The sequence below is a fragment of the Oryctolagus cuniculus genome, chromosome 4, assembly GCF_964237555.1.
Source record: "Oryctolagus cuniculus chromosome 4, mOryCun1.1, whole genome shotgun sequence".
Lineage (NCBI taxonomy): Eukaryota > Metazoa > Chordata > Mammalia > Lagomorpha > Leporidae > Oryctolagus > Oryctolagus cuniculus.
This window is the reverse complement of record NC_091435.1, coordinates 175,188,038-175,200,416: the sequence shown is the minus strand read 5'-3', so window position 1 is coordinate 175,200,416 and position 12,379 is coordinate 175,188,038. Positions and strand designations below refer to the sequence as shown.

The 12,379-nt window shown below is 47.5% G+C and overlaps 1 protein-coding gene across 1 annotated transcript in view; it reads left to right on the top strand.

The window, feature by feature from the left end:
• SCN11A (sodium voltage-gated channel alpha subunit 11) overlaps positions 1-12,379 on the top strand; it is a 238,289-nt gene that overhangs the window by 32,543 nt on the left and 193,367 nt on the right. The window contains exons 3-4 of the mRNA XM_070073066.1: positions 750-852; positions 7,161-7,266. The gene's annotated coding sequence lies outside the window, so the exon portion shown is untranslated. The remainder of the gene's footprint in view (positions 1-749; positions 853-7,160; positions 7,267-12,379) is intronic.

Genomic DNA, 12,379 nt, shown 5'->3' with positions numbered 1-12,379 from the left:
ACATTAACAAGGTGGAGGGAAGCTAACCTGTGGGTTCAGTTCTGTTTCGACCTCAGAGGGCTGTGGTCCTGCAGGAGACCTGCGGCGGGCGTCTTGTTCTTGCCTCATGAGTGTACCTCACCAGCGGGGTAATGCTGGCTGTTTGGTAGGTTAGCATTCACCCACATCCTCAGCTGAGTCCGGTGAGGCAGGCATCACTGAGGCTCAGGGGAACAAGTGACACCCAGACTGTGGGGGCGGGGGTGGAGCAAGGGGGATGGGATGACAGCGGTGGTGACAGACTGCATATTTGAGACAATGCTATGTGATCTCCCCTCTTATTCCACCAACATCTTGCTTTTCTGGTATAAACGATTAAAAATAATCAGTTCATTGGGCCCGGCGCTGTGACACAGTGTGTTAAAGCCCTGGCCTGAAGCACCAGCATCCCATATGGGTGCCGGTTCTAGTCCCAGCTGCTCCTCTCCCCATCCAGCTCTCTGCTATCGCCTGGGAAAGCAGCAGAAGGTGGCCCAAGTCCTTGGGGCCCTGCACCCATGTGGGAGACCCGGAAGAAGGTCCTGGCTCCTGACTTTGGATCAGCTCAGCTCCGGCCATTGCAGCCACCTGGGACGTAAACCAGCAGATGGAAGACCTCTCCCTCTGTCTCTGCCTCTCTCTGTAGCTCCGTCTTTCAAATAAATAAAATAAATCTAAAAAAAAAAAAAAAGAAAAGAAAAGAAATAATCAGTTTTCTTCTGTTTTCACAGGTGTCTAGCATCCTGATCTTTCCTTGTTACTCTGCATCATAAGTGGGCAGGGCCAGATCTAGCAAATAAAAACACAGGACACCCAGTTAACTACAAGCCTAAGGTAAACATTGAGTACTCTTTTTAGTATAAGTATGGCCCAAGGTATATTTTACCTCGTAATTCCAATTAAAAGTGCTTGGTATTAAATTTTTTCCCTTAAAAATATGGGGTTCCTTATGGAAATTATTTTTTAACTTTTTTAAAGAATATTTATTTGAAAGGCAGAGTTAGAAGGAGAGAGGTTCTTCACCCTCTGGTTCACTCCCCAGTGCCCACAGTGACTGGCAGTGGGCCAGGCTGAAGCCAGGAGCCAGGCGCTCCACCCAGGTCTGCCACATGGGTGGCAGGGGCAGTCATCTGCCGCCTTCCCAAATGCTTTGGCAGGGAGTTGGATGGGAAGCAGAGCTGCCAGGACTCGAACCAGTGCGCATGTGGGATGCCAGGGTCGCAGGTGCGTGTGTGGGATGCTAGCTTAGCCCATTGTGATAAGCAAACAGAAGAAATACAACTTCTTGATTTTACTAGCAGATGATGATCTTGTGACTATTTTGGGTACCTGGGATGACTTTTTCTCCCATGCATGTATTTATGCATGAATTCCCTTTTTAAAAGAGAAGATGAGTTTCCTGCTACTTCCGGGTCTTCACACGCTCGGGTTGTGGCACACTGAGAGATTACACACGAGGGAGCACACAGTGTTTTGCTGATTCCTGAGTCATACCCAGAGATTGTTTCCAGTGCCTTTTTTTCCCTCCCAGAACCTTTTATTTAAGGTACACAAACTTCCTGCATTTCATAAATACGACTTCAGAACATAGTGATTCTGCCCACCCACACTCCCACCTTTCTTCCTCCTCCCTCTCCTCTTCCCATTCCAGCTTCTTATCACACAGCCTGCAGTGAACACTCTTCCCTGAATCTCTGCAGGCTCCTGAGTAACTGTCTGGCAGTGGAATTCTAGGTCAAAGAGCAAAATTTTAAAGTTTTTTTTTCTTTTCAACTTTTATTTAATAAATATAAATTTACAAAGTACAACTTTTCAATTATAGTGGCTTTTCCCTCCATAACCTCCCTCCCACCCACAACCATCCCATCTCCCACTCCCTCTCCCATCCCATTCTTCATCATGATTCATTTTCAATTATCTTTATGTACAAAAGATCAACTTAGTATATACTAAGTAAAGATTTCAACAGACTGCACCCACACAGACACACAAAGTATAAAGTACTATTTGAGTACTAGTTATACCATTAATTCCCATAGTACAACACATTAAGGGCAGAGGTCCTACGTGGGGAGCAGGTGCACAGGGACTCCCGTTGTTGATTTAACAATTGACACTCTTATTTATGACGTCAGTAATCACCCGAGGCTCTTGTTATGAGCTGCCAAGGCTATGGAAGCCTCTTGAGTTCACCAACTCCGATCTTATTTAGACAAGGTCATATTCAAAGTGGAAGTTGTCTCCCCTCTTCAGAGAAAGGTACCTCCTTCTTTGATGGCCCATTCTTTCCACTGGGATCTCACTCACAGAGATCTTTCATTAAGGGCTTTTTTTTTGTTTTTTGTTTTTTGTTTTTTTTTTTGGCTACAATGTCTTGGCTTTCCATGCCTGCAAAACTCTCATGGGCTTTTTAGCCAGATCCGAATGCCCCAAGGGCTGATTCTGAGGCTGGAGTGCTGTTTAGGGCATTTGCCATTCTATGAGTCTGCTTTGTATCCTGCTTCCCATGTAGGATCATTCTCTCCTTTTTAATTCTATCAATTATTTGCAGACACTGATCTTATTATTTTTTTTCAAAGCAAGCATCTGCTTGTAAGAGGTGCACACTTTTTTTTTTTTTAAAGATTTATTTATTTATTTATTTATTCGAAAGTCAGAGTTACACAGAGAGAGGAGAGGCAGAGAGACAGAGAGAGAGGTCTTCCATCTGATGGTTCACTCCCCAATTGGCCGCAACAGCCGGAACTGCGCCGATCCGAAGCCAGGAGCCATGAGCTTCCTCCGGGCCTCCCATGCAGGTGCAGGGGCCCAAGGACTTGGCCCATCTTCTGCTGCTTTCCCAGGCCATAGCAGAGAGCTGGATCGGAAGTGGAGCAGCCGGGACTCAAACCGGCATCCATGTGGGATGCCGGCACTTCAGGCCAGGGTGTTCACCTGGTGTGCCACAGCGCCGGCCCCAAGTTTTTCTTATATATTGTCAAATTATCTTGCAGAAAAGTTGTGTCAATTTATAATCTCATCAACATATGAAATTGCCCGTTTCCTTTTTTGTACCTTGTTAATGCTGGGAATTATTAAAAAAAAAAAAGAAAAGAAAAAAAGTCTGAGGGCTGGCAAGCACTGTGGCACCGAAGGTTAAGCTGTCTCTCAGAATGCTGGCATCCCGTTTCTGAATCTTGCTTGAATCCCAGCTGTTGTGCTTCCGATCCAGCGCCTTGCTAATGAGCCTGGGAAAGCAGTGGGTTATGGTCCAAGTACTTGGGTCCCCTGACACCCACGTGGGAGATATGGGAGAAGCTGCTGGCTCCTGACTTTGGCTTCTTCCCATCCCAGCTTTTGTGGCCGTTTGGGGAGTGAACCAGAGGAGGGAAGATCTCTCTGTGTTTTTCGCTCCTCCTCTCTGTTGTATTGCCTTTCAAATAAATAAATGTATCTTTTTTTTTTTAAAGGCAGAGTTACAGAAAGGTGGTGGTGAGGGGTGGGGAGAGAGAAGTCTTCCATATGCTGGTTCACTCCTCCAATGGCTACCAATAGCTGAGACTGGGCCAGGCCAAAGCCGGGAGCCAGGAGCTTCTCCTGGGTCTCCCACATGGGGGCAGGGGCCCAAGCTCTCGGGCCATCTTCCACTGCTTTCCAAGGCCATAGCAGGGAGCTGGACGGAAGTGGAGCAGCCAGAACTCCACCCAGTGCCCATATTGGATGCTGGTGCTTGCAGGGGCCAGGTTAACCCGTTCATTATACAACAGAGCCAGCCCCAAATCTTTTTTTTTTTTAAAGAAGAGTTTGGCTAATAAAGGAAGACAATGAAAGATGGAATTAGAAGAACATAATGCCTACCTGTTGTGATCTGGCGAAAACTTTGACTTTGGATTACATCAAGCTTTCAGCTCCAAACACCAATGGACGGAGAGAGAGTGTTAAACTCCACCGGGAGATAAGTCAGCAAAATACGGACTCTGAGAAACTCCACAGAGCAGATGACTGTTTTAATAAACAACAACAAAACAGAAAAAAAAAATGGAGGGGAAACCTGCAGATTGAAAGATACCTAAAAGACATATTGACCAGTCACAGCGTGTGGAACGAATTTGGATACTTATTTTTTTAAAAAGCTATTGAGGGCCAGCGCCGCGGCTCACTAGGCTAATCCTCCGCCTTGTGGTGCCAGCACACTGGGTTCTAGTCCCAGTTGGGGCGCCGGATTCTGTCCCGGTTGCCCCTCTTCCAGGCCAGCTCTCTGCTGTGGCCAGGGAGTGCAGTGGAGGATGGCCCAAGTCCTTGGGCCCTGCACCCCATGGGAGACCAGGAGAAGCACCTGGCACCTGCCTTCAGATCAGCGTGGTGCACTGGCCGCAGCGCGCCGGTCGCGGCGGCCATTGGAGGGTGAACCAATGGCAAAGGAAGACCTTTCTCTCTGTCTCTCTCTCTCACTATCCACTCTGCCTGTCAAAAAAAAAAAAAAAAGCTATTGAGAAAAACACACTTAAAATATTTATGAGACAATTCTAAACTTGAATATTGACTTGATATGCAATTTTATTACTAAATAATTATATTTTAGGTATGATAATAGTTATAGTTTATTTTATTTCTTTAAAACATTTATTTTATTTATTTGAAAGGCAGAGTTACAGAGGGAGAGAGGGAGAGACACAGAGAGAGGGAAATCCATCCTCTGGAACATTCCCCAGACGGCTGCAATGGCCAGGGCTGGGCCAAGCCAAGCAGGAGCTTCTTCCGGGTCTCCCACCTGGGTGCAGGGGCTCAAGCCTGCAGGGGTCATCTGCTGCTGCCTTCCCGGTTGAATTAGCGGGGAGCTGGATCAGAAGCAAAGTGGCGGGGAGTCTAATTGGCGTTCCCATGTGGGATGTGGGCGGTCCAAGCGGCAGTTCACCCCACTGCATCACAGTGCCCACCTCCCAGTTTTGGGGGCATTTGGCAGTGTCAGGAGATGTTTTTCATTGTCAAAACTGGGGGAAAAGGTGTTACTGACGTCTGGTGGGTAGCAGCCAGGGATGTCTCGCGTGAAACAGAAGGGTTGGATCCGTATGTCAACAGTGTGGAGGTGCAGTGTTTTACAGATGCACACTGAGGTGTCAGTGGGTGAAATGATGCAGCCGGTGGGTTTGCTCAGACTCGTATGTGACGGGGACACAGGTGGCAGCGTGGATGGACAGGCCTTGTTGCTGATCGCTGACTGGGCTGGGGCAGGATCTGGGCCTTTGCTATGTCTATTTCCTTTCAGACATGTTTGGAGTTCTCTCTAACAGCAATTTTGAAAACGGCCCACGCGATGAATTGCCGTATGTGGAGCCTTCTTCCGGGCCTTCCGTGAGAGTCCAGCGGCTCTGACCGGTTGTGAAATCGGCAAAGCCGACTCTGAGCGTCCTGCGGTCTCTCCCCACCAGGGAGAGAAGGGAGTGCAGGTGGAGCTTCCCGGTCTATTTCCTCATCTGCAAGCAGCAGCAAAAAGTGAATTTTGCTTACCAGGAGCTCCTAGGAGACTCAAAATTACATCTCGTCTAGCGTTACCAAAATTGTGACCTTAGTCTCAGTTTGAACTAGAGTCTTTAATTTCAGTTTAACGTGAGCCTCATGGAATTAGCTGGGAAGTAATCCCTTCTCTTCGGTAGGAGAATTTGTGTATAATTTCTTCCTTATACATCTGGTAGACTTCACATGTGAAGTCATCGGGATCTAGGTTTTTCTTTGTGGAAAAGTTTTAAACTATAAATTCAATTTCTTTAATATACGGGGATATTCAGAATCTTATTTCTTCTCGAGTAACATTTCATAGTTTGTGTCTTAGAAGAAATTTTTCCGTTTCAGCTAAGTTGTCAAATTTAGTGGCATAAAGTCGCTCATACCTGAATTCAAGATTCAAATCTTTTTTTCTTAAATAAGAGCTAGCATTGGGCCGGCGCCACGGCTCACTAGGCTAATCCTCCGCCTTGCAGCGCCGGCACACCGGGTTCTAGTCCCGGTTGGGGCGCCGGATTCTGTCCCGGTTGCCCCTCTTCCAGGCCAGCTCTCTGCTGTGGCCAGGGAAGGCAGTGGAGGATGGCCCAAGTGCTTGGGCCCTGCACCCCATGGGAGACCAGGATAAGTACCTGGCTCCTGCCTTCGGATCAGCGCAGTGCGCCTGCCGCAGCGCACCGGCTGCGGCGGCCATTGGAGGGTGAACCAATGGCAAAAGGAAGACCCTTCTCTCTCTCTCTCTGCCTGTCCACTCTGCCTGTAAAAAAAAAAAAAAAAAAAAAAAAAAAAAAAAGCTAGCATTTATTTTCTTTCCCCTCCCTTTCTTCTTCCTTCCTTCCTTCCTTCCTTTCTTCCTTCTTTCCTTCCTTCCTTCCTTCCAACGACGTGAGCCATCTTCTGCTGCTTTCCCAGCTGCATAGCAGGGTGCTGGATTGGAAGTGGAGCAGGCAGGACTAGAAGAGGTGCTCATATGAGATACTGGTGTCACAGGCAGCAGCTTAACCTGCTGTGCCACAGTGCTGGTCTGAAATTCATGTCTTTTAGATGATAAACATTCAATGGGGAGATATAATTCCTTGTTCACATGAAAAAAAATTGAAGTCTTTGCTTTTATACATCCTTGTATAATTATTTGTTATAGTGAATGAAAGTGGCAGGAGACTCAGGGCAGGTGAAGGGAGAGAGTCAGATGGAAATTGCTGTGTAGCTCGTCTTGGTCGCTATGAAAAGAGGCAGAGGAGATGGGTACTTGAGGTTCTTGTGCATTTTGGGTTAGCTTCAGAGAATAAAAAATCTGGGGGGTCCTGCACTGTGGTCTAGTACGCTAAGGCTTGGCCTGTGGTGCCGACATCCCATACAGGCACCGATTTGAGTCCCGGCTGCTCCTCTTCTGATCCTACACTCTGCTTATGTCCTGGGAAAGCGGTGGAAGTGCTTGGGCCCCTCTACCCACGTGGAAGACTCGGATGAAGCTTCTGGCTCCTGGCTTCAGATAGGCCCAGCTTAGGCTTTGCAGCCATCTGGGGAGTGAACCAGCAGATGGAAGACCTCTCTCTCTGTCTCTCCCTCTCACTGTAACTCTACCTCTCAAAGAAATAAAAACGAAATCTTTAAAAAAAGAGTTTTGATCAGGTTGTTGATCTCTAATTCTGGATTCTTTCCAGACTATTCGTTACTCTTCCTACCATTCCATTGGCACGCAGCCCCAGTGATGTCACCACGCCTGTTCACCCCCAAGTGCTGGGATTTTTACAACCTTGATTGACTCAGGTAATAGTCTGTCTACTTTCTAGGAGGTGTCTGGGGCCAGTCTGAAACAGAGGGAAAACTAGCTTTTGGAGCAAGGCAGACTGAATTCAATGTTTGGTTTTGTCACTCACTGGCTGTGAACCTAGGGCAAGTTCTGAAAATTCTCTGGTCTCTACTTTCCTCATACGGAAAACTGGGAATGTGAGGTCTGCTTCAAAATGCTCTTGGAGTGTTTGATTAAGATTTGTATTGAAAGGCAAAGTTACAGAGATAGCGAGAGATTGATTGATCTTCCATCCACTGGTTCACTCCCCAATTGGCCACCACAGCCAGGGGTGGGCCAGGCCAGGCCTAAGCCAGGAGCTTGGAGCTTCTTCTGGGTCTCCCTCATGGATGCAGGGGCCCAGGGACTTGGGCCATCTTTTGCTGCTTTCCCAGAGGCATTAACAGGGAGATGGATCAGAAGTGGAGCAGCCAGGGCTCGAACCGATGCCCATATGGGATGCCGGTGCTGCAGGCTGTGGCTTAACCTGCTGTACCACAGTGCTGGTCCCACAGTTTAGGTTTTAACCAGCCCTATAGGTGATTCTGAGGCCTGGCCAGGTCTGAAAGCATATTCTTTAGCACATGGTAGAAGCTCAGAGATTGCTAACTTTCTGCCCCTATTCATATTTTCTATCTGTTCTTCTAGATTATTCTAGGTTCTCTCACTAATCAAACTCTTGAATTCAAGAGTCAGGACAGTCTTACCCACCCACACTTCTCCCTACCCCACCCCCCTCTTTTCTTTTTCCAAAGTTCCTGGTGAGTGTTGACATTCATAATACAAACCCAGAGAAAGTTAACTACATTTCCTTATGCCAAATAAGGACAGAACTGCCTGTGGCATTCCAGGGCTTTATTTATTTATTTGACTCATAAAGTGCTCAGGCTCAGTGGGGTATCTGGAAGTGGCAGAGTTCTGTGTGTGCCTGGAGGGAATACTGGAGTGAGTACAGGCACTGGGGTGCCGGGAAGGTAGTGTCTCCCTCCCACTGCCTGCTGGGTGCCATCTCTGCCCCAATAAACATAAAAGCCTGAGCAACTTCACAGGCCATTTAGTCCTGATTAAGGACGAGAGGCAATAAAACCTCATCAATTCACAGCACCTGGAGTAAAAGGCCATGAGGGTCAATCAGTACATGAAAACGTAAGTTGTATCAGAACTGTTTTATTTTAAAAATATGATCTTATTTGCATAGTGCTGCATCATTTAAGAAGCGTCTAAAGCAGGTATTTTAAAGTAAGCTTACAGAACTGTTGCGAGAAATGAATACAATTCCTAGGAACTGTGTGACCTTTTATTAAGCACCCTACAAATAATATTACCCAGTTATTACTAATGGTAGTAGTAGACGTTAGGTAAATATTTATTTGATGAACGGCTAATTGGATGAGCAATTGGTTGAATGAATGAGCAAACTATCATTTTTTTTATCACAGAGGTTTTTCTCTCAGTGTGAAAGCAAACTTCATGGAAAATTGCTCATTCAGTAGTAAGGGGATCCCATGATACCTATCAACACAGTTGAATAGCAACAACAACAACAAAAAGATTTATGCATAACAGCCCCAAACTGAACACCACCCATGTCACTATCGGGAGAGGAGCGGATGAGGAGCCTGTAGCGTGTTCATACAATGGAATACCATTAAGCGGTACAAAAGAGTGAACGATTGATATGTGAAATAGTCGGATGGATCTCAAATTCATTACGCTGAACAAAGGAAGCCAGACACATGGGGGTGCATACTATATGACTTCATTCACGTAACTTTCTAGAAAAGGCAAACTCCCCTATAGCTGGGAAGCACAGCGGTGGTTGCCTGAGCAGGAATGGGGGTTAGGATGAGCTGCAAGGATCCTGTGAGAACCTTCCAAGGGGTGGAAAAGTGCCTTGTCTTGGTGGTGGCAACAAGAGCGTACGCATTTGTTCAAGCTCACGACAAGGTACACATTGTAAATGGCGGATTTTGTTGTCTTTTGATGATGCCTCAGTAAAGTTGACTGAAAAAAAAAAAAAAAAACAGAAAAACCAAAAGAGCAACAGTGTGTCCTACCAAGGCCAGGAGGCTTGTGGTGTCCCCGTGGACAGCAGATGCAGAGGGAGGTGGCCTGAAGGCTGCAGGACCTGCACAGCTGGGCTGCACCGGCAGGAGGCCCCTGGCCGCACATCCAGGGCTCATCACCTGAGAAGGGACGGCAGTGGGAGGGACAGTGTGGCCTGACATGAACTCGTTGCTATAAGCAGAGCAGATATGGTTGTTCCCAGGCCCTCTCCTGTTTTGTTCTTAAATTGAATGTTAACCTCTCATTTCAGCACTAAACCTGGTGTGTTTCCAAAATGCATTTCAAGTCAGTGCTCCAAGCCCCACAGGGAATATTCAGGGGACCCCATTGATTCTTAACAAGTCGTGCCACTTTGAAAGCTCTTTCAAATCATGTTCCAGCACAGACGATCACAGGCGGTCTGTGGGCCATCGTCCCCCTTGTGGAGACCAGCATCACACCTGGGGATGGGAGCACAGCATGTGGAAGGGCTGCCTCCCAGGCGGCCACCTGAGCTCCCCTCCTCCTGCTTAAACAGTGGCTTCCCCTACTGCTAACATCCTAACAGCCCACGATAGTCATTTGCTAGCTTGCTGCATAGTAATGTGCCAGCCCATAATAGTTGTCTGCTAAAAATCTGCTGAGCTGTCTTTACAAGGTTCCTGATGACACCGGCAGAACTGGCCACAGCCAAATTTGTGACTGGAGCCTGTGCAGAGAACTGAGGTGCCTCCTGGTTCATTACAGTGCTAAAGGACACACAGTGACAGCTCCACAGCCAGCTTTGAGCTCGCGAGGTGCTGTGTTGAGGTGCACTTTCCTACCCCTTTTGATGACAGCAGGAAGTAGCTAGTAAGTAGAGAGGAGCTGAGACTGCCAGAACCTTTGTGCTGCAGCCCTGCACCAACCAAATCCCACCCACCCAAGCAGGCTCGGCACAGCCATGCCCCTTCAGGCACCTGAGTCCCACTTCCCATCATGCACGAGTCGCCGTGATGATCACGTGTGTGCTGCCGCCCCATGCGGAGAAGCCATGACACTTTCAAGGCCTCCACCCCCCCCCCCCAAAAAAAAAGGGACTCAGAAGCCTGCGGTGCTTAAACTGCCCAAACTCCACTTCATTTGAATATTTAATTAGGGCAGCCTTGGTGGGGGCGGCAGCTCTTCCTTCCTCTGGAGAGAGGTTGCCTGCACTCACGTCCGAGTGTGCACTGTCCCTTTAAGTAAATCCCGCCTGCCTCTGCACCTCTGTGCCTGCTCCCAGAGTTCTTTCACACCTGGACAGAAGAGTCTGGATGGAGCCCCTGGGACTTTGCCCACCGCACTTTTCTCTGCGGCTGCCATGTTCTGTCACCCCATTTACCCTAGCTCTGTGAAGTCTCCAACCCCTTCCTGAAGGGGCAGGCAGGCTTGGGTTTGAATGCGATTTTGCTCCATCTCCTATAGCAGACCTGCAATAATGAATCATCTTTCTCAGGAGATGAACTCACTGTCTTCTGAAACAGCAGTGTGTTCCCGGGGACAGGCCTGTGGCGGAACAATGTATCCATCCAGGCATCTCCCCAGCACTTCCCCCACTCAGCTGCAGACTCAAGCATAGCCATTCGACTCACTCAGAATATAGGAAAACACTCAAAACACAAATATTACCACCAGTAGTGATAACCATTGATTAGCATTTTGGTCTATGTTGTTTTCAGGGAGATTACTTCCCCCATCTATTTAAAATGAAAATGTGATCTTACTGGACAAGTGGTTTTGTTATCTGCTCTTTGACCATTTAATCATTTATTTGGAACATTTCCTGGTGATATTGCATAATCTCAATCACCCTTCTATTGGTCAACTACTAATGGAAGTAACTGCGTAACAAGTAACCTCCAAATCTCAGGATTAAACAGTAAACACTCAGCTGGTTGCGGCTCAGTCCAGTTGTCTTCATTGCACTCCCAGGATCAGCAAGCGAGTTCTAGAATGATCTTTCGATGATGAGACTAGCAAATGGGGACAGACCTGACTGGCACACTTCAAACCCCTACCGTTTTCACATCTGCTGACACCTGTTGGCCGGAACAATCACAGCAGTAAGCCCGAGGTCAAGGGACAAAGAAGCAGACTCCACTACTGTGGAAACATCGCACTTACACAGCAAGGCTGTGCACACAGCAGAGGGTTAAAACTCGGGCCAATCACGCTGTGGCGAAGTGGGCAAAGCCACCACCTGCAGTGCAGGCATTCCATCTGGGCGCCAGTTCAAGTCCCAGCTGATCCACTTCCAATCCAGCTCTCTGCTATGGCCTGGGAAAGCAGTAGAAGAAGGACCAAGTCCTGGCTTTGGATTGGCTCAGCTCCAGCCATTGTGGCCATGCCATTTGGGAATGAACCCGTGGATGGAAGACCTTTCTCTCTCTCTCTGCCTCTCTCTAACTTTGTCTTTCAAATAAATAAATTAATTAATTAAAAAGAAAACTTGGACAAAGAACAAAACGTATAGCACAGCTCATTTGAATGCTAGACCCACACGGATGTTTATCAATTTATTTACTTAGCACTCACATGGTGCTATGTTGCAGCTACTGTCGTAAGTGCTTTATAAATACTTAATTCTCAGTACAGGCCCATGAAGTAAGTATTATTATTTAAACATTTTTATTTATTTATTAGAGAAGCAGAGAGGTAGACACACACATACAAGGGGCAAAGAAAGAGAGAGAGAGAGAGACAGCTCCTGGCACCAAAGCCTTGCTAGTCAGGGTTTTGCAGGACAGAAGCACTTGCAGGAGGGTATGTGCGGTCATGCATCTCTTCACGGCAGGGCTGTGTACTGAGAACTGTGTCACCAGGGGATTTTGCAGTTGTGGGATTGCCATAGAGGGTACTCACACAAACCGAGATCTGCAGCCTACACACTTGGGTTTTGGGTTTTGGGTGCAGTGTGTTGCCCCTTGGCTACAACCTGTGCAGTGTGTGCCTGAGTAGACACTGCGGGCAACCAGGACACACTGGAAGCACTTGTGCATGGAAATGCAGGAAGGGCACCATACA